The sequence below is a fragment of the Acomys russatus genome, chromosome 13, assembly GCF_903995435.1.
Source record: "Acomys russatus chromosome 13, mAcoRus1.1, whole genome shotgun sequence".
NCBI classification, from domain to species: Eukaryota; Metazoa; Chordata; class Mammalia; order Rodentia; family Muridae; genus Acomys; species Acomys russatus.
This window is the reverse complement of record NC_067149.1, coordinates 39,743,681-39,765,364: the sequence shown is the minus strand read 5'-3', so window position 1 is coordinate 39,765,364 and position 21,684 is coordinate 39,743,681. Positions and strand designations below refer to the sequence as shown.

Here is a 21,684-nt window from a genome sequence, read left to right as displayed (position 1 = left end):
GCAGACTTCCATTTTCTGCCTTGGAGCCCACCTTCCCTGCTTCCTCAGCTTCTGATGGCTGAATACAAGCAAGGGTCTGGCTTCCTCTTCTTCTTCTTCCTCTTCCTCCTCCTCCTCCTCCTCCTCCTCCTTCTATTTTGGTTAGTAGTGGGACTTGGTGGCACTCTCAAAGCCCATCACAGCCTAGGGCTTGAATCAATTTCTTTTTTGCCTGGGTTGCTTGTCTCTAAGCTCTGAGGGTGGTGAAATGCGCTACAACTGTGCCTTCCAGCCTGCCCTCGAGTGTCCTCATTTTTTTCTTGAAAGTACAGAGAGGCATGCCCAGTTGACCTTCCCCCACTTCTCCCAGCTTTCAGGGGGCTCTGATGGGCTTGGTTTTTTTTCTCCCGGTCCCTCAGAAGGAAATGACTCGAATCACGTTTCTTTCCCCCACCTCTCTGTAAAGACTTGAGTTGCATTTCTTCTCTTTATCCCTCTGTAAAGACACTGGCCTTGTTAGGGCGCCTTTATCCCCTCCACCCACTGTTTACCTTCTTATCTGAAAATATTACTGGATCTGCCAGTCTGCCAAAGGAAACAGAGACGTGTTTTTTAAGGCTGGAGGCTTGCTTTTTGAGCCTGCCAGTATTTATAAGGCTTAAATGGCTTCTCTGTTCCTGGGGTCACGTGGGAGGAGCAAGAAAACTTTTACCAACAGCTGGGTGGAAGCCAGAGGCCAAGCCAGGTGAAATCCCACAGAAGACCAGGACAGAGAGCAGGCTGGGCATGTGGTAGGAAGGAAAGAGGAGGGCCCACACATCGAGGCAGCTTCACAGTCTCCCTGTTCAAAACAGCCTGCTCCCAAAGCAACTCGCACTGTTTAAAATCGTGTACCCCATAGGAATGAAGGGCTGTATGTATTCATAAGCTCAGGAGAACCGCAGGCAGGAGGGAAATTGTATCAAGAGATCTTCCTTTTAAAAGTTTAGTGACTCATTTACTCTATTTTATGAGTGTTTTACTTACATGTATGTATGTATGTGTACCGCGTACATGCATAAGGAATGTGGACATCAGGTGAGGGCATCAGATCCCTTGGGCCTTGGAATTACAGATGTTCATGAGCTATTATATAGGTGCCATAATCCAGACCCTGGTCCTTTGAAAGAGAAGACATTTAAACACTGAACCTTCTCTCAAGCCCCTATATTGACCACTTTGCCGTTTACTATTCAGTGGCATTAGGTACATTCACTGTTATATAGCACTTTTTTTTGTTGTTGTTTTTCAAGACAGGGTTTCTCTGTGTAGCCTTGGCTGTCCCGGACTCGCTTTGGAGACCAGGCTGGCCTCGAACTCACAGGGATCCGCCTGCCTCTACCTCCAGAGTGCTGGGATTAAAGGTGTGTGCCACCATGCCCAGCTTATAGCACTTTTTATATCCAGAACATTTATTATCTTCCCGACCTGAAGCATCACACACTAGCACTCCAGCTCCCTCTTCCTTTTAGGCCATGCCAATCGCCATCCTGTGTCATGCCAATGAACATAACTCTTTCTGGGACCTTTGAAAAAAAGATATAAATAATATTGCCTCTCATCTAAAGAGTGACCTGCTTTTTTTGCTGTTTATTTTTCCTAGTGCTGAGACTTGAACCCATTACTTTGCATGTAATAGGCAAGCACTCAACCACTGTGCTATATACCCAGCCCTTTGCTTTAACCAGACAGGATCTCTGTCTATCTCAGGCTGGCTTTGAACCTGTAATCCCTCTGCCTCGGCCTCCTGATGCTGGAATGGCAGGCTTATACCATGCTATCTGGCTAAGGTTTGCTTTCAAAGAGGGTCATTCTGGTGCCTTGATGTCATCACTGGAGGTAGTTCCTCAGATGAGGCTCCTTAATCCTAAATAACTCTAGCTTGTGTTAAGTTGACCCAAAACCTAAGTTATTGCATGCCCTAAGACTATACAACTGCAAAGTAGGAAGACCATGATGGAACTCAGACTTACTCAGAAGCCATTATTTTGCATGATTGATGTTTCTAGAAGTAAGTGCCAATGCTGGTACAGTATAGTTGTGTTGGGGGCAAAGTTCATTTCTGAAGCATGTTTTGTACTTCAAGGTTGCCATAGACACAGATGTTACCAGAGTCACATGCATCTATGAGTTTTGGATGTATTTTTTATTTAATTAATTTATTCAGATTACAACTCAATTGTTATCTCATCACTTGTATCCTCCCGTGGAAGCCATATTTTTCAGAGTACTCTTTTCTTGACTTATCACCACTTTAATGAATGTAGTTGGATTATTATTGTACATGGACACTGGTTATGAATGAGATGGGGTCAAATGATGATTCTTTTGCTTATTGTGTATATTAGGCCATTTGTTTAGCCTCCCTCAGCTTTATTATTTATTATTTTCCATGTGCGAAATGAGGATGACTAGCTATGAGAAGACCCTTGAGATGGTGTTTATAAAATGTAGCCTAAGAGGGACAAGATCTGCTCTGTTGTTCTATGCAGTCAATTGCAAAGCAACTGTTATAAAACAAAGATGATCTAGTCATGGGTTATAGTACCACTGTGTATCTTGGCTTCCAGGTAAGTCTGGGTTTCATCCTGACCTTCACACTTAGCAGTTGTGCAAACTAGTAAGTGCAGTTAGGTTTTTGGTCGACTTGACACCAACTGAAGCCATCTGGGAAGAAGAAGCCTCAACTGAAAAAATGCCTCCATCAGCTTGGCCAATTAGCATATCTGTGAGGCATTTTCTTGGTTGGTGATTGGTGTAGGAGGGTTCAGCCCACGGTGGGAGGTGCTTTCTCTGGGCAAATGGTCTTCGGATGTATAAGAAAGCAAGCTGAGCAAACTTTGGGAAGCAAGATAGTGAGCAGAGTTCCTCTACAATCTCTGCTTCAGTTCCTGCTTCCGGGTTCCTGTCTTGAGTTTCTGCCCTGATGTCTCTTGTGATGGACTGTGACATAGAGTGTAAGACAGATAAACTCTTTTCCTCCTCCAGATTGCTTTTGGTCAGTGTTTTTATCATAGCAATGGAAAACAAACTAAAACATGGCAGTTGTTTTACCTCCCTGAGTTCCAAGTTTCCTATCTGCAAACTGTGTGTAAGTATACAACGTCAGGAAGAGGATTAAGGCAATTTATGTAAGCTGCCAGGCACAGTGCCTAGCATACAACAGGCCCTCAGACAACAGTGCTCTCCTCTCCTTCGCTCCCTTCTTTCCATCTTTTTCTTTATTATTTCAATGCTAGGTCTCCTCCTGATTACTGCACTGAAAGTCAGGTGGGACTTTTAATTAACAAACCAAGTTAGTTGGGGCTGAGAGTAAAGTATGTATATGCTGAATTTGTAAGATATTTTGTCCCATTGAAATACTTTGTCCCATTAGCACTGAAAATATCTATGTCCCTACTTCTGGTTGCCCAGAAATTTCCTTCATTTCCTCTTTAAAGATCATTCAACCTAGAAGATGCATGCATCCAAGATGCAATGGAAGGCCATGTGACAGATTGCAGTAGTAACCCCTACCTTCCTTATGACTATAGAGCATATAACTCCCTTGCCTTTTCTCAGGATCCAGGTACCCAGACAGCTGGGTGGGAGAACACATGTCACTTTACTGCCATGACTCCCACCTAAGAATGTACTCAGGGAGCAACCTGGCTGGGCCTGGAGCAAATAATTCTCTCCAGGTAATCAGCATTCCATCATTTCCCACCAGAGGAGGCTGCTCTAGTCTGGCCTCACCTCAGACCCCTTCATACTTGCAGGAAACGGCAAATCATGTGGAAGCTATGGTCAGTGCAAGAATGAATGGAGGTATTTTGGCTTGGGCAGAGAGCCCTGCATGTCTGTTTTAGGAGGCTATTGGCATGTAGAGATCAAGAATGTCATGTCTGTATCTTCTCATCCTAACTGCTCTAACACACTCTTCCTTTTTCATGTTATCTCCCATTCCATCTTTAGCATCTATCTTAGCATCTGACGCCAGAACCCAGACACTCGAGCTTGCTGGAGAGAAGTAGAGCCCTCTTCATCCCCCAGTGTGGTTTTCCTCAAAGTTCCCACTCTCTACTTGCAAAGTTATGAGGATCCTCCTTCAGCCTAAGGCACTAGGATATCAGAAAGCCTATGTTGTACGTGAAATAGTTCACTCAGGCAACTAATGCAGCAGGCAGCTATTACTGGGTAACAAATAGGTCCAGAGTCTTATGGTTTGCACCCAGAAGTGTTTCATTCACTAGGAACTGTACATCAGCTTAAGTGGACAAGTTATGTCTGCTCCCCCTGGGGCCATTCGGGAAACAGGCTGAAGGAGACTCATGTCCCCAGGGATGTTCAGGGATGACCAAGGTATACAAGTATGAGTTGAAGTACATTTCTAGGCCTTGCTCAAGTCATATCTACTAGTATCCTTTGGCCAAAGCAAATAATGCAGAGAAGGCTAGCATTGCCCACTCTGTCTTTTGTGAAAGAACTTGATGGCTTTATGAAGAATGGGGTATGGTTAGCATAGGGCTAAAGAACTAGGGTCAATAATTCCTTCAATGACTGCCATTAGCATTTAAGCATGAATTAGGTGGCTCAGTCCAGGCATAGCAGGGATGAAGGGGCTGGAAAATAGGACTCATAAGATTCACGGAGACAAGAACAGAATAGACAAAGGCAATTGATTCATTAGACAGGGCTGTAAGCTGGATGTCTGGGGACCATGCAAGAGGACTGGAGACCAAGAGCTGTACCCTTCAAACTTGCCCATGCATCAGGATCACCTACAGGACTTATGTGCATGGAATAGTGAACCCCACTGTGGGTGGTTTGAACCCATAGTCTCAGAGTTTTAAAAACTTTTTATTGGTTATTTGTGAATTTCATATCATGTATCTCCCCGACCCCTCATACCTACCCTCCACCCTCATAACCTCCACCTCCTCCAAGAAAGAAAAAAACATCTCTTTGTGGAAGCTGTATTGTGTCATGGTGTGTCCCACAGTATAGCCTTTTGTCCACACTTCTTTGTTTGCAAATGCTCATTGCAATGACTTGTTCGTCTGGTTTCTGCTACTCTATCAATACTGGAACCTCAGTGAAAGTCCTCTCAGATATTCCACTGTTGCCCTGTGTCAGGAAGATCCTGTAATTTTGGATATGCAGAGACAGCTACTTCATGCGCTCCAGCAGTTCATCCATGGGACAGATGTCAATATGGGCCAATTCAGAGGCCTGGATCTGGGCCTGAGAGGTATCTGAGCTGGTCAGCCTGATGGCTCTCTGTTCTCACACCCCAGAGGTGGCTCATCAACAATCCCTGAACCCCTGCTACCTGGTCCAGTTCTACTCTGCTGACCAGGAATATCTTCCCAGCCTTTGGTGGTCACATACCCCTGCTGCTTCATGGCCACAGAACCCAATGTGTTCCCCAGTGGCAGCACAGGTCAGGAGTCCATGACAGTCCCAGGTGGTATCACCGGCTTCTCACATCAGGCTGTCCTTCACCACCCTCAAGTCTCTAGTTCTGCCTCTCTTCACTGTGCCCTCACTGTGCCCACACACTCTGTTTCTCTTTCTGTTCCATTTCTCCACCACTTACATGGTCCTCTTAGAGGCAGCCAGGGTCTCTGAGTGTCTGGGGTCATCTCAGAAGTGGTCTCAGGAGTGCTATTCCCAGCTCATGCATTATGTCACTGGGTAGGAGTCATCTCAGGCATGCTCTATCCCTCAGGCCTGCACAGTGCCTGACTGGTGGTTGTCTTAGGCTGTCTCTTTGTCCAGGCCTTACAGCAACAGTCTGGTGATCATTTTGGGCTTGATCCCTGCCTGGCCCACCTGAGTAGCCCCTTGAGAGGGTCTTCTGTCTCAGGCTTAATCCCAAAGATGGAGTTCTCTTAGTCTTTGGCTTGTTCCCAGTCCTGGAATCTATCTGGGTCTTTAAGGTTGTCTCAGGCTCACTTTATTTCAGGGAATGTTAGGCTGCTAATCATTCAGATGTTCATAGGTCATAAAACTGAGTATAGACAAAGCTTTTCTCCTCTCTGTCACCTACTGGTGCACAAGTGACAGAAATGCCACACCTGCAATGGTTCTAGGGGCAAGTAGTCTCAGATATTTTAATACTTGGTCCCTAGGTGGTGATGTTGTTTATGTGGGGTTATAAGGTGTGACCTTGCAGGAGTAAGTGTGTCATTAGTGTGGAGGATGGCTTGAGAGTGTAATGGCTTGCACAATTTCTAGTTCACTGTCTGATTCCTGATTGTGGCTCAGCTTCCTCTTCTAACCTCCATGCTTCCACTCTGTGATCATGGACCCTTATCACCCTGGAACTAGAAGCCCAAGTAGGCTCCTTCTTCTATAAGTTGACTTGGTCATGACGTGGTATAAGTTCAATAGAAAATAACCAGTACACTATCTTCTGGTGTTCTGGAGCAGTACGTCTGGAGTGGGGCTTGAGGATTTGTGCATGCAACAGATCTATAGGTAGACTGATATTGCTCATTCAGAAACCAGGCATGATAGTGCCCTCCTCAGGAAAGGTGGTTTCTACTGCAGATAGCCTAAGGGCCTTGCCTGAGGGAGTGCCTGAGCGAAGTGCCCCTCTCCCTTTAATTTCAGCTTTATGGGGCTGGAGCAATAGGTCAGTGGTTAAGAGCACTGACTGCTCTTCCAAACGACCTGGGTTCAATCCCCAGCACCCACATGGCAGCTCAAAACTGTCTGTAACTCCAAGATCTGACATCCTCACACAGACATAGAGGAAGGCAAAACACTAATGCACATAAAATAAAAATAAATAAATTATTTTTTAAAATTTCAGCTTTATCCCGTTCCAACACATGCTCCTCCTTTTTCACATGTTTCTATCGATTCTGTAAATATCCCCATTATTCCACCCTGTCCAGAGAACTCCTCTTTTCTTGTCTTGGGTTCCCTTTCTCCTTGTTCTCAGAAGGTACTAGAACCCAGATTGTGTTGGGGTGCACCCAACAGATGTCCATGGCAAGCATCCTGTGCTCAGGATGGAGATGAACAGCCATATGAAGATGACTACTGGGAGGGAGGTGGACCCTGACCATTCCTGATGGTTTATCTTTTCTTGAATCTGTTCTACATCTGTGTACTTTCACTTAAGAATTATGCCTGGTGTCTAGAGGCAGCCATCCTAGGACATTGGTTTGAGTGACTTATGCAGAATGAAAATGTTTCCTCAGGGCTATTGCAAGTGTGTCATTAAATTTAACCATGAGTTTGATGAATGGCAACTTCAAACCTAGTTTGCTTTTAGACTCTGACCCAAGATTAGCGTGATTCAGGACTACAGTAGGACTTCCAGGGAGCTCAGCTCAGCTCATGCGTCTGGGACACCAGGAAGTGCCTGAACATGTCTCAAGTTCCTGCCCAGGCAACTGGTACTGTGAGGATGCTTATAGCTCTTTCCAAGATGGGCACAGAAAGAAGGTCACTTGCTACCATGGGGACTATTGGTGGCTTCCTTTAGCCAAAAACGGCACTTCACTTTGGGGGCATAACTGTGAAAAAAGAAAATTATTGTTTTCTTTTCCCACAAGTCCTAGTGTTGAAAGCTCCCTCATTTCTTCCCTTCCTCCAGTTCATTCTTTTGTTTTCTTTCTTTCTTTTATTTTCTTCTTTTTTCTCCATTTTTATTTTTATTTTTTTATACTTTTATTTTATTACACATATATAAAACAAACTACATACAGCAGGGAGAACCATGTGACAGTCATGAGAATAATGAGTTCTATACATGTTACATTCATAGTGACTTGGCCATCTGCATTCATCCAGTTTGAAGTAAGTGTCTGCCAAGTCAGAGTAAGCAAGTCCTCAATAGTTCCTGCCCTGCGAACAAGTCTGGCCGAGACATTAGGCCAGAAAGCTGAGGATGAAGCTCCAACATTATAAAGCGTATTGGGTGACTGGTCAGGCAGCAAACTGTCTTAAGTCAATTTGTACATTTTGGAAGCTGCTAACCCACACTGCTGGTTCACTCAGGAATTTAAGTTTTATTCCTTCTCAAGTCTCTGAGGGGCATTGAAGACAAGATAGTATAGTTTTATAACCAAGCTTAGTTGGTTAGGGGACAAGATCGTTTTATTTATTTATTTATTTATTTATTTATTTATTTTTTCCTTTTCTTTTTTTTTTTATTAATTTATTCTTGTTACATCTCAATGTTTATCCCATCCCTTGTATCGTTTTAGATCAAGATAAAGAAGTTAAGCTATTAGAGTTGAGATAGGATAGATATGGAATCTCATTCGGAAATTTAGACCCAATAGGACAGGAAAGACACTTACTTCTTTTCTTCTTCTTCTTCTTCTTCTTCTTCTTCTTTTTTTTTTTTTTTTTTTTTTTTTGAGGCTAAGTCTCTATCTGCAGTTCAGGCTGGCCTGAAACTGTCTATGTACCGTAGCCTGGCCTCAGGTTCAGAATCCTGTTGTTGCCCCTTGTCTTAGCCTCCAAAGTCGTTACATGTGTTGATCAGCACACTTAGGTTGTGTTCTGGATTTCTATCTCTCATTAGTTCATTCAGCACATAGTTACTGAATATTGTTGCCATTCCACATGCCCAAAAGACATCTGTGAGCCCCACAAAGTCACTATACTCCTGGAATTTACATTCTAGAAGGTGAAAGAAACAGTAAAGAACCAAAGAAATGTACCAAGTAAGTGGTTAGTGCCATGTGGTTCTAAATTATAGGTGGAACAGGAAGAAGAGGGTCTTAAATGGAGTGATCCAGGAAGTCTCCCTGAAAGCAGGGAAGCAGGAAATATAAAGGGTCCAAGGCAGGAGACAATAATTTGTTCTGTTTGTGGAGCTAGAACTTAGCTGTCTAATGGGCTGGATATGAGGCAGTAAGGAGAGCTGATGGAAGAGGGTGCTGAGAACACAGGCAAGGGCTGGTATCACACACTTTATGGACTGCACTAATGAACATGGATATCGGTTATGGCCAGTGAAAAGCCACACAGAATTTTCAGCTGGTATGGTGTAATCTTATTTACATTTGGTTAAGCCCACTGTGGTTACTTTGTGAGGAACAGAATTTAGGGCACATGTGCAAAAGCCTGAAGGCCTTAAAGACTATACAGGTAATTATGCTATGGGCTCAGGCTCAATGCTGGAGAAGTGTCTGGAGTCAGATCACATGTGGTCTTGTCTCATTTTCCTCTTAACTTTGAAGGTTGAAAACTCTCCAGGTTTCAGTCGTTAATTGTGTGTGATGGGACATGCCTGGAGGCAGAAAGACCAGGAGTTGAAGGCCAGACTCTGCTACATAGTGAGTGTGAGGCTAGCTTGGATAATGCGAGAGCTTACCTTAGAAAATAACAAATGGGGAAAATAAAAAAGGGAAAAATAAGAAACTGGTCCTTAAATAAATAATGATCAGTTTATTCTATGTTCAAATTCCTGAAGAGTCAGACTGTACAAAGTCAAAGCCACTCTGTAGATCTTTCCCACACACCAGCCTGGGGCTGCCTGCTTTGAGAATTCTGCCATCAAAACCAAGCTCCTCTGAAGGAGAGTCTCAGGAGATGATCATAATTTCAGTGACTGAATAACTCCTCTTGCGGGACCCATGTGTAAGCTGGCTTCTGCTCCCATGGTGAAGTTTTAGACCATCCATAAATATTTGGAAAAAGTGCCACTAAATTCCCAAGTTCATGGAAGGGTCAGATCTTGTGTTGAGAGCTGGAACAAAATCTGGCTGTCATGGAGACATGGTTCTCTCCATGACTGGGAATGCAATGGCTGGAGTTGGAATCATCTTGACTTGCTTCTTCTGTGCTGTGTGATCACATGGCTTCCATAAGCTTCAGTTGCCTATCTGTAAAGTGGGACCAGCGAGAAAGCATCTCCTAAGAAGTAATTAAGGTTAAATCAGTTAACACTGCCAAAGAACCATGAGAGGATGAAAGAAAAATGTTATTATAAAGATATCTGGCAATTTCAGAACAACAGACCAGACATTTTGATTGCTTCTGAGATCCATATAAGATATAAGAAGCCTGCTGTGTTAGGATTTTCTTTTCTTTCATGTTGTGTGACACTATTCCTGGGGAGACATGAACAATATCTTGTCACTCCAGGTAGGGAACCAATGACACAATAAAGTATGGATACCACCAAAGTCAAACTTGGTGAGCCAGTATGTTTTCTTGGAGTAACCTACCAGGAATATGATGAGGGGCTATTTAAATGAGCAGAAATCACTCAAACTGCTGGATCACCAACGCCTACCCCAGCATGGGTTCTGGCTCATGAAGGTCGGAACTCTACAGCATACTGCATGGTTTGCTGGCCAGCTCAACAGGTTGCAGAGTATTATTTTCAGGTAATTTTGTTGGTCGAACCCCTTCTAGACAGCTCAGCTCTTCTAGGCAGCTCAGCTTCTCAGAGAGTGTCTCTCAGCAGTCATTATTATTTATACGTGCTTGAAGGGGAGGAACATATTGAATGTGGTCAGTTTCAAGAACTTCCTGAAGTACTTGAATTAGTTACTTCCTGAGATTAGGGAGCTTCCCCAAAGAGTAGAATGCTTCACCTCCTCTTAGAACATCTTGTTATTTCACCTCTCTGTAAACATTGTGTCTCATTAAATTTCTTTCAAAGATGAAAAGTTTTAATCTCTGACTAAATTGCTATAAAATCTGGCAAAGGAGATAGCATAAATAACACAAAGGGGAATAGACACATTTTGACTCGCAGTTTTGGAGATTTCAGTATACAGTTCTCTATCTTCTTCATTCTGGGCTTGAGGGGAGGCAGGACATCATGGCGGTGGGAACCTGTAGAGGAGAAAGCAGTTTATCTAAGGTAAACAGGAATCAGAGAATGAGAAGTGTCTGGGGACCACAGAGAGACTTACTTCTTCCATCTAGATTCCATAGCCTAATATTTCTAGAACTTCTAAAACCATTAAGTGGGGAATGAGTTCTCAGCACATGAGTCTTGGGGAACATTTCATTTCTAGACCCCCTCCTCCCCATGGCCTCCTTCTTCCAGCGAAACCACACCTCCTATATATACCGCCAAAGTGCTACTGACTGCACATCAGGTGATCAAATACCTGAGGCTACAGGGTAGAAAACCGTCATACTTTGTCTCAAAAATGAAGGTGAATGGCTCTTGAGTAATGGTACCCAAGCTTGGTCTTTGATCTTTAGTATCTAATTGTGCACACATGTGCACGCGCTCACACACACACACACACACACACACACACACACACACACACACACCAACAAAATGATGAAGGGATTATTATGTCTATTAGAGTAGTTGTAAAGATAAGCAATGTACTAAGGCTACACTCTCAACAGGAGTATAAATTATGTACTTCAGTGCTTGGCTCCAGGGGATGCTTTTACAGAGGTGGCCATTAATTACTGTTTGGTCATTTCTACCATGGTATGTTGGTTTTCATAGAGTTCACCCCTAACTGTCATACTTACAAAGAAGCTAAAACTTGGTCCCCTCCAGTAAAGTGTGGGTATAGGCCTGAGGCCCAGACTCATGCTCTGTCATGGTTAGTTTTTATTGTTAATTTGATATAACCTGGGTTACCTGGGAGAAAGGAACCTCAGTTGAAGAATTGCTTCAATCAGATTGGCCTATAGGCATTTCTGTGGGGCATTGCCTTGATTTCCAAATAAAGTAGGAAGTCTCAGTTCACTGTGGGTGCCATCATTCCTAGGTTGGTGCATCTATGCAGTATAAGAAAGTTACTGAGCATGAACCAGAGAGCAAGCCTGTTAACAGCACTGCTCTACTGTTTTCTTTTAGTTCCTGCTTGGGTTTCTGTCATGACTTTTCTTGATTATGGACTGTGACCTGGATGTGTAAGTTGAAATAAATATCATCCTCTGCAAATTCATTTTGGTCAGTGAATTTTCACAGCAAAAGAATAAGCTAGAATACCCTGTGAATTATAGAGCCTAAGGATTTGATTCTGCTGCCTGATCAGAAGAAGGAATAGGGATAGTTTATAGTTTGAGTCTCAAGTGTAGGATAGACCTTGAAGGCTATATCATTTTCTTGTGTTGACTTGAACTCTCTGTTTCCTGGTCTACCAAGATTTAACATGCAGATACCACATGCTCCTGCCACCATGGACAGATCCTCTGTGCTCCCATGTCTTCCTTACTATGATGAACTATTCTTTCAGAAATGATGGGTTAAAATCATGTCCCTATTAAATTGTTGCTGTCAGCCATGAGAAAACTCACAAACATAAGTGGAGGGATGTGGACTGTCAATGAAAGCCGGCTACAGGGTAGGTGCTTCCTAAACATTGCGTCATTTAATAGGCCTGCATGTGGAGAGGAGTTTTGCTTACCTGCTTGTGTGTGTGTGTGTGTGTATGTGTGTATGTGTGTGTGTGTGTATGTGATATTTCTTCTAGTGTCATTCCTCAGGAGCCAGCCTCTTTGAGTTTTGAAATAGGGTTTCTCATTGGCCAGACGCTCACCTAATTGGCTAGAGTGGCTAACTAGTGGATCTGGGGATCCACCAGTCTCCACGTCTCAAGAGCTACAATTACAAATTCATGCTATCGTGCTTTGCTGTTTTTACATGAACTCTGAGAATTAAAGTCAGGGCCTCATGTTGCAAGGCAAGCGCCTTACTTACTGAGCCATCTTCCTAGCCCCCTCACCTTCTGTTTGAAGATAATATGACTGAGAGAAGTGCAGTGGCATGCTCAACTTCATATCACTAGTCACTGGCTGGATCTGAACCCAAAGAACAGAGAGAACGAAGCTATTTTCTAGGATACAGCTGAGAGCTTCATGAAACTACAAGCAGAGGCTCCGATCACAGAGCATCTCGTGGCAGCTGGCCCAGCCTTTGCCCTCTAACCCATGTCCATAAGAACAGTGGCACAGCCAATGTCTTGACCAGTGGCCTAGAAAAACAGAGGGGTCCTGCTCTGGGCCTCTGGGGTTGTTTATATGAAACTGCTCAGCCATGCCCCTGGGACACCTAAAGCCATAGTCGGCCATAGAGAGAAAATAGCATCCAGTACTCCATTTCTGGTCACCATCCACACACATTCCAAAACACAAACAGTCCATTTTAGTTCATGAGCATGTTAACTGTGAGCTGTTGAAAACCAGCCCTGCTTGTTGAGTATTCAAATTCCTCTTATAAACTTTTGGTCCAGAGCCTGTGTTCAAAGAAGTTCTGAATTTGCTTCTTTATCTGTATGGCCAGAAGGCCTAAGTGGATGGGGTGACGTGCAGAGGTACCTGTGTAAACAGTGACAGTAATATGGTGGCTTGGGTTTTTTGACCTAAGAGATTGGATGAGGAGAGTTTTGTGAATTCTTGCTTAATGGAAACAGCTACTTTATTTCTCAAGTCTTGTAAGGAGCCAAATACTAGAAAAAGGTCCTCATTCACCGTTCCTTCATCCATCAAGTACCATGAATATCTACCATGTTTAAGCAATTGGCCATCTAGGTGGTAGGAAAAATGTAATGCAATCCCCTTTGCCAGGAACCATATGGCCTAGCTGGGGGAAGTGGTTTCATTAAGCAACCCTATAAACACATCTAATATTTCAAATTATTATGAAAGAAAACACAGGCTTCAAAGATTGCGCCTAACAAGTGGGGCTAACCATAATTCTCACTGCAGGGTGCAAAAAAGCTTGAATAATGCAAAGGAGAATAAAGGTGGGCTGGCCAGAGAATTCCGAGTAGGAGCACAGGCAAATCTAAATGTTAGAGATAACATGGTTTGTTTGAGAGTGAGAAGATTAGCATGATGGACCATTGAATGCAAATGAGAAGGTAAAACAAGAAATGATTGGTGAAGAAGCCAGAGTCAGGTCCTGGGAGACTTTGTTACCAAACTAGAGCAATGGGGAGGCGTTAATGACTTTTAAACACCATAATAATATGATTGATGCTATCATGTGTTAATGCTTATATTAAGAGATGGCTGTTAATCTTTCTGTTTGACATTTGGGGCACTACACAAAAAACAGATGTGTATTAGAGTCCATTAGTCAGATTAGGCTACATTATGTCGATGCAAAGTTCTAGCCTCATTTCTGTTGTTGTGACAAATACCATGACACGAAGAGACTTTTTAAAATTTTTTGCTTAAAATTCTAGGTTCAGTCCTTTATTGGGAAAAGCCAACATAGGAATTGGAAGGCAAGCCTGCTTGCTATTACATACATCGTTACTTCTGACCAAGGAATCCACTTCACAGCCAAAGACACAGAGCTATAACACGTTATAAAGCCAAACACACTATAAAGGGTGTTGCTGCTTGCGGGGTGGCAGGAAGCCCCATGCCAAGGTAGCTTTCTTATACAGCCCAGGACCATTCCCCTAGGGGATGGTGCTGCGCAGAGTGGGCTCTGGATGCTTTGACATCAACTAACAATCAAGGCAATCCTCCTGAGACACTCCCACAGGCCAGTCTGATCTAGGCAACCCCTCAACTGCAATCCTCTTCCCACATGATTCTAGGTCATGTCAAATAGTCAGTTAACTGAGACAAGTATTATACATACAACCTTAAAAATCTCAGTGCCTCACAGAATAAAGTGCCATACAGCTAGACGAGTCAGATGTATTTCCGCCCCTCACCATCTCTACTCTGGGTCTCAGGATGATGGAGGAGCAGCTCCTCTTAGGCCAGAGGAAAGAAGACAGAGCCAATCATGACCTGGTTATTCTTCTTATTTAATTTAGCTATATCTTTTATATTTTGAGATTATGACATAGTTACATCATTTTGCCTTCCCTTTCCTCATTCAAAACCATACCATATACGACTCCTTGCTCTCTTTCACATTCATTGCCTATTTTTTTTTATTGCTATACATACATACATGATACATGCATAGGCACATACAAAAATGCATAAAAAGAACATGCTCGATCTTCATATTGTTACTTGTATGTATCATTTCAGGGCTGACCATTTGGTGTTGGATAACCAACTGGTGAACGTTTTCCTGGGGAAGACTACTTCTCTCACTCTCGACACTGTTTAGCTGCCTGTAGATCTTTGTGTAGGTTCAAGGCCTCCTGGGCTCCCTGAGCCCCTGTCCGTATTAGGTCTATTGTTATTGTCTCTGTTCAGCTCATGTTTAGGCAGTCACACTGGTGAGACTTTATGGGTCTAGCCTCTCACAGTTCCAGGAGACACAATCTCACAGCAACCCACTGTTCTTCTGGCTCTTACAATTGTTCCACTCACTCCTCAGCAATGACCTTCAAGCCTTAGGTGCAGGCATTGTGCTGTAGATGGACCTCGGGATCTATGGCCCTGTGTTTTGATTGGCTGTGATTTTTGTGTGTGATGGTTTCCGTTGCAAAGAGAGGTTTGATGAGGAATGATTTTTTTTTTTAAGGATGTATTTGTGTGTGTGTGCTAGAATGTATGTGTGTGTGTTATGTAAATCTTAAACAGTGTACCACACAGGAATTAACACTCTACTTCCGTTTCCCCTTTGGACAACAACACAGCATCTGAAATGCCCGAAATTTCTCAGTAGTGTTTTGCTTTTCTCCTTGGTTCTTGAAACATTAAAAGTTTCATCACCCAGGCAGTGTGGAGGAGAATTCTATAAAGAGTGGCTAGCATGTTCTCTCATGTGGCTCATTATGCCCGGGCATTTGTAGTGAACCTGTTCTGATGAACTGAGGTCTGTGTCCACCTTTCCATGATCTTGAACTAACCAGAAATAATGAATTGTCAGAATTTGCCTAATGGCCTGGTGCCATGGAAAGTTCTCAGCTGGGTTTCTAGGTTTCATTCTGTTCAGTGGGTTATGGGGTGGGGAAGGGATAAATGGAAAAGGCAGACTTCAGCTAGACAGCGGTTTTGCAGTAAGAGGAAAGAGATGCTTCAGGTATCTTATGAATTCTGCGGAACTGATGAATTATTTTGAGAAAATTTGGTAAAGTGCATTTAACAAGAGACATCCCCTTGTCAGTTCTGTCCTTGGGCCCCCAGGAAATTTGGCTTTATTTTCCAGCTGCTTAGATAGAGAAGAGATATATTTATCTATGTATTTCTGCATACACGTGTGTCAGCTTACGGATGTGGTAATGAAGTCAGGCTGAACCAGCAGGTTGTCATAAAAGCCAAATACATTTAAGTACATTTAAGTGCCTATATTAAACAGTTCAGACACGTTAGCATGGATCTCTTTCAGGATATGAAGATACAGGGCAGTGGTTCTCAACCTTTCTAATGCTGTGACCCTTAAATACAGTTTCTCATGTTGTAGTAGCACCCAACCATAAACTTATCTTCATTGCTGCTTTATAACTGTGAGTTTGGTACAACCCACAGAGTGAGAACCACCAGGGTAGAAGGAGGCAGGACAATGGTGGGGAGCTGTGAACAGTAAACTGAGAACTTAGAGGTGTGCATCCAGTGGGAAAAGCATTTGCAAAAGCGTTCAGGACCAGTGTAATATGGAGGGCTGGAGAAGGAGGACCAAAATCTTTTGGTTAAGGTAACTAAGCATCCTTAAATGACCTTGACAGAAACTGCCAACCAACACTGGTGTGACTATGGATGAGAGAGAAGTGGAGAGTCTGGTTCAGATTCAAGAAAAACAGTGTGCTATTTTTTTTTTTTAAAGAAAATCTGCCATATCTCTACGTGGCGTTGCCATGGAAAGAACTATTTTCATCCACTGCGCGAGCAGAAAGCAGCATCAAGCACAGAGAGATGGCCAGGGTGCGGGCTTGAACCCTCCTTGGGCTGCCTTGACTTAGCAGCACTTTAATTTCTTCATGTTTATATGAGAGGAATGAGAAAAATGAAAGGTCTCAATGACCTATTTCTTCCATTTTCCCATTGAGTGTGCGAACATGCCTAAAATCCACGGAATGGAGGATACCAGCCAAGTAAACAGCCACTTGCTGAATGAGGAGTGGTCCCTGAGTGGCACATTTGCAGCTGAGGACATTACCACTTTCTCTTCCCGTTCCATCACCATGTTGCTTGATGTTGTTCATCATGTTTCCTGCCTGTCAAGTCTCTCCAGTGCAGGTATATTTCATTTGTTGCCACTGACGTTTTAAGGGGCCTCCTTAGGTGCCAGTAAATTCTGGAAGACTTCAGTGAGGACATACAGAGCTTTCCAACCAAAACAGAGTTTTAAAAAGAAACACATTCATAATGTCGGAATAAGGAAAGCAGAGTCAGAGCTCGCACAGCCAATGCTGGACCCAACCGAGGTGCCTGATAAAATAATTAGTTCCGGGGTGCTGGTGATGTTATAGTCTGGAGCAAGAACCAACTAGACTGAAGGCTTCTGTTGAATGCACCAGAAACTAGGGGAAGCAAATAATATTTTGTTAGGATATCTGGCTCCTCTATGGCCTATGGTCATGACCTTAAACTTGACACAGTCATTGAGGCTGAAGAGGGGAGTTGTTGGTAGTTCCAGGCAGCAAAATGCTGAGGCCTTAGGTCTTGTGTTCTCTGAATAACTTAAGAAGTTCAGCTTGTGAAGCGCCCATCTGAGAGTGTTATTTCCTGCCTGTCTTTTGTAGTTGCCCTTGATGGTTCATACCAACAAACATGGGCCTGTAGGGCAGAGGGCACAGGCTAGAAGTCGCAGGAAAACAATTCATTTTGTGGTGGGAACATGGAGTGTGATTATATTCTCATGGCTGGTGATGGGTCTTCTTAGATTCTTTGTGTGGGTGACATGAGCCGCATGGGGATGCTTTCTTAGGATCTCAATAGACAAAGGGATACGTAGAAGGCATGGAATGCCTGGGTAGTGCTAGAATGGCATCCAGCTTAACTCAGCGCTCACAAGTTGAGTACCTACTATGTGCGAGGCAAAGTGCAAGTCAGGAGAATGTGGAGAGACAGCTTGTAATCTATCCCCCGAGGAACTTAACCATGATGCTGCAGACATGGCTATCACTAATGTAATGTCCTACCGTGTAGTAGGTGCTGAGGCTAAACACTTCATCTCATTTAGTTCTCAGAGAACTACTAGCAGCTGATGTTATTATTATGGCCATTTTTCACATGAAAACATAGGCCCTGAAACGCTAAAGAGTCTCCTAAGTACCCATGTTAGAAAGCGTTGGAGCAAAGGTTGAACGTGGGTTGTCTGTCTCCAGGTGTCTGCTCTATCATCTACTCTCATAGAAGAGCTGGGATGCCAGGTAAGCTATACAAAGGAGGCCACGGTGGCCTTGGAGAAGGAATGTGACATACTGGGTAGTCCAGACATGTGATGGTGCCATGCATGTCTGCCTTTGATTGAGGAATGGCCTGTGCAAGGGTTTAGAGTCCCACCATAGTGTCTGTTGGAGGGGGATGGAGAGATAGATCAGAGGTTAAGAAAGCTCTCTGCCCTTCAGGAGAACCCCAGTTTCATCCCCAGCATGAGTTCCATGTGGTTCACAGCTGCCTCTAACTCTAGATCTAGTGACTTCACACATGTTACATGCATAGATATATGTAAATAAAAATAGGTTTTTCTTAAAAAAGAGTCTTGTGTAGCTCAAACATCTGTGGGAAGAGAACAGAGACAGTTGATTTACATTTACAACAGATAGTTGAGGGCTAGTAGCTGTTAGAGACCATCCCTTGGTGACCATCTACTGCTGGCCATCTATTGGTAGCTAAGATTAGACCAGGACCCTGCCTTTATGGAGTTGCGTTGGAAGCAGGCCATGCACATGTCATTAAGCAAGTATCAAATGGCAGTCTGATGAGAAATCAAAGTGATAAATGTTCCTTATAGCCTGGCATTTGGACACTTGGTTCCTGGCTGCAGCTGTTTGGGGAGGAGGGTTAGGAGTGTGGCCTTGCCAGAGGAAGTACATCACTGAAGACAGGCTTTCAGAGCTCAAAGACTATTCCCAGTTTTCTTCTTCTTCTTCTTCTTCTTCTTCTTCTTCTTCTTCTTCTTCTTCTTCTTCTTCTTCTTCTTCTTCTTCTCCTCCTCCTCCTCCTCCTCCTCCTCCTCCTCCTCCTCCCCTTCTCCTCTCCCTCTCTCTCCCTCTCTTTCTCCTTCTCCTTCTTCTTCTTCTTTTTCTTCCTGTGTGTGATCAAAGATGTGAGCTCTCAGCTGCTGTTCCAGATGCCTGCCCCATGCGTGGCTTCTAGCCCTCTGACACCATACACCTATCTCCTTTTTGTTTCTTTGGTTATGGTGCTTTATCACAGCGATAGATAGAAAAGTAACTAACAGAAGGCCTTGTGAAGTCCATGGTTGGTATGACCTCTCTGACAAAGGAACATTCAAGTTGTGACCTGAAGATGGAGACCGAGAAAGTGGAGCAAGATGCAGGTGTGTTGAATATCAAGGGCAAAGGCCTTTGAGGCAGAGTGGGGCCAGAGACGAATCCTCAATCAATGTTCATGGCATGTGTTTCTATGTTCATCATGGGTCACTGCAGAGGATGTGACATGTTATGTGTCCTGTAGATTCATGCACGAGAGACCTCACATTTGCACCTCCTGTGGGTTCTCTCTTCCACAGAACCACTCAGGCACGCAACCCCGTTCCTTTCTGAGATCTCAGTCATCTTGGCATTCTTGATTATGCCTGTCATTGTTGCAATCTGCCTGCTGCATTCATTCTGCTGTGGCCCCATCCCAACCTTCCCTATCTGGACTTGTGTCCTTCTAAGCAAGGAATGCAATTTCATGCTGCCTTTTTTTTTTTTTTTTTTTGCTTTCACTGGGGCAGTGGAAAGTAAAACTTCATTAACAGTCTCCCTAGGTTGGGGGAAGTTTTCTCCACTGAGATCATCTCAGGACTGTCAGCTCTCATTAACAAAACATGATGTCTTTTTGCACCCACCCACCCTGCTCCTGGTCTCCCATTCTTGGAATGGATTCTTGTTTAGCACAGAGAGAAGACAATGGAATTGCATAAACTTCTCAGTTGACTTCTACCTGCCAAAGAAAAATCACCAGGAATCAAGAAAAAGTGACAGAGCCAAGCCACAGCTCACCTCCAGCCCTTCCATGTAATTGGTCTTGTCACAGGATCCCCTCTGCCTTTTTTCTCATTAACCTGTTCTTCTCTTTTCTGTCATTGGAAGTCATATGAGGCAGATCTGATGAATGTGTGGCCTATTCTTGACCAATGCTACCTTAATAGTCTTAGCCTGTGTTGGAAGGAAGGGCAGGTAATCTGTGTGAAGCTACAGAGCCTGTTCTTATGCTAGGAGATGGAGGAAGAAACCCCCCTTTTTTTGTTGAAGTTGGTGGGCTGTGAAGGATGTAGGCCTGCAGTTTTGGGGGCACTGTCTTCTTTAAGTAGAATCAAGAGATGAATTGGGGCATCGCTGAGAGTTTGTTTTCTTTCAGTACAGTTTTAGAGATCTTAACAGTGGGGATGGCAAACATGCACTGTGGGGGTGATTAAATCTTCGTGTGAATGTCATAGAGTGTGCTTGTAAAAATTAAGGCAGCAAAGATGTCACTAGATGATGTCATCTTACAAACCCAATCTTGCAGTTGCATAGTTGCATGTATTGTTTGTTGTTGAACAAACTGTCCCCTAAGGAAAACTTGAAGCCAGACAAGCATGGGTTTCTCTGTGATATGAGCCATTAAATATAACTCACTCTTTTCTGAAGCCACTTTGAGTGCTAGTTTCCTGTTTCTTGCAGCTTACACCTGCCCTTGCTGTTGTCTTCCTCTGACTCAGATTTTCCACAAGGACATGCCACCACTAGACACAACTTCATGGTTTATTACTGTCCTGTCCTCAACTATTACATCTTCTATTTTATTTCAATTAAAAAATTTCTTTCCAAATTTGTCCAGTCTCTTGACTTCCTAAACTTACAGAATCACTAAAAACCAACACTCCATGAGACTCAAAATGAAGGAACATGCACTTGGCTCCTTCATTACCCTACAATAATAGGACTTCCAGTTGTTATCGTTGTCATTGTGTTTCCCACAATCTAATTTCCTTCTCCCAAATGTCTCATCATTAACCAATTTCACTCATTCCAACAATAATTAATCCAACTTATTATAAAGCAGAGGGTGTGACATGTTATGTGTCCTGTAAACTTATTTATCTAGCCCCCCAAAGGGTGAACATGACCTTTAATACTGATTCATTTTATTATCTTCCTTGCATCAACAAACTCTCTAAGTCTTCTACCTCATGCCTTCATCCCTACCACCCAACTTTCCATAACCTATCTTTAATAAATGCTAAAACTATACATTTATCAAAGTATGCTTTTAAAATAAAATTCTCTATGCTTCATTGGTAATTGATCCCCATGCTTATTTTATATGCTTGTGTATATAAGGTTGTGTAAAAATTTCTCAGGTGAGGAGCTGGAGAGATGGCTTAGCAGTTTAGATTGCCTATTGCAACTCTGGTGCCCCATATTTGACCATGTCCCCTGGATGGGGGGGGGGGCTGGTGGTACTCACAGGAAGGATAGCAGGCTACCAAGAAGAGACTTGATCCCCTTGAGCATATACAGGGGGAGGAGGTCCCCCTCAGTCACAGTCATAGGGGACAGGAGTAAGGGGGAAATGGGAGGAAGAGAGGGAGGAATGGGAGGATACAAGGGATAGGATAACAATTGTAATGTAATATGAATAAATTAATAAAATATATTTTAAAAAGAGTGCCTATTGCAAAAAAGAGGACAAGGTTTCAGTTCCTAATAC

General features: G+C 43.4%; 1 non-coding gene across 1 annotated transcript; it reads right to left on the bottom strand.

The window, feature by feature from the left end:
• Positions 1 to 5,967: 5,967 nt before the first annotated feature.
• LOC127197781 (small nucleolar RNA SNORA17) lies at positions 5,968 to 6,099 on the bottom strand. The gene has a single exon (XR_007831746.1). It is a non-coding gene; the product is annotated as a small nucleolar RNA SNORA17 (small nucleolar RNA).
• Positions 6,100 to 21,684: the final 15,585 nt, after the last annotated feature.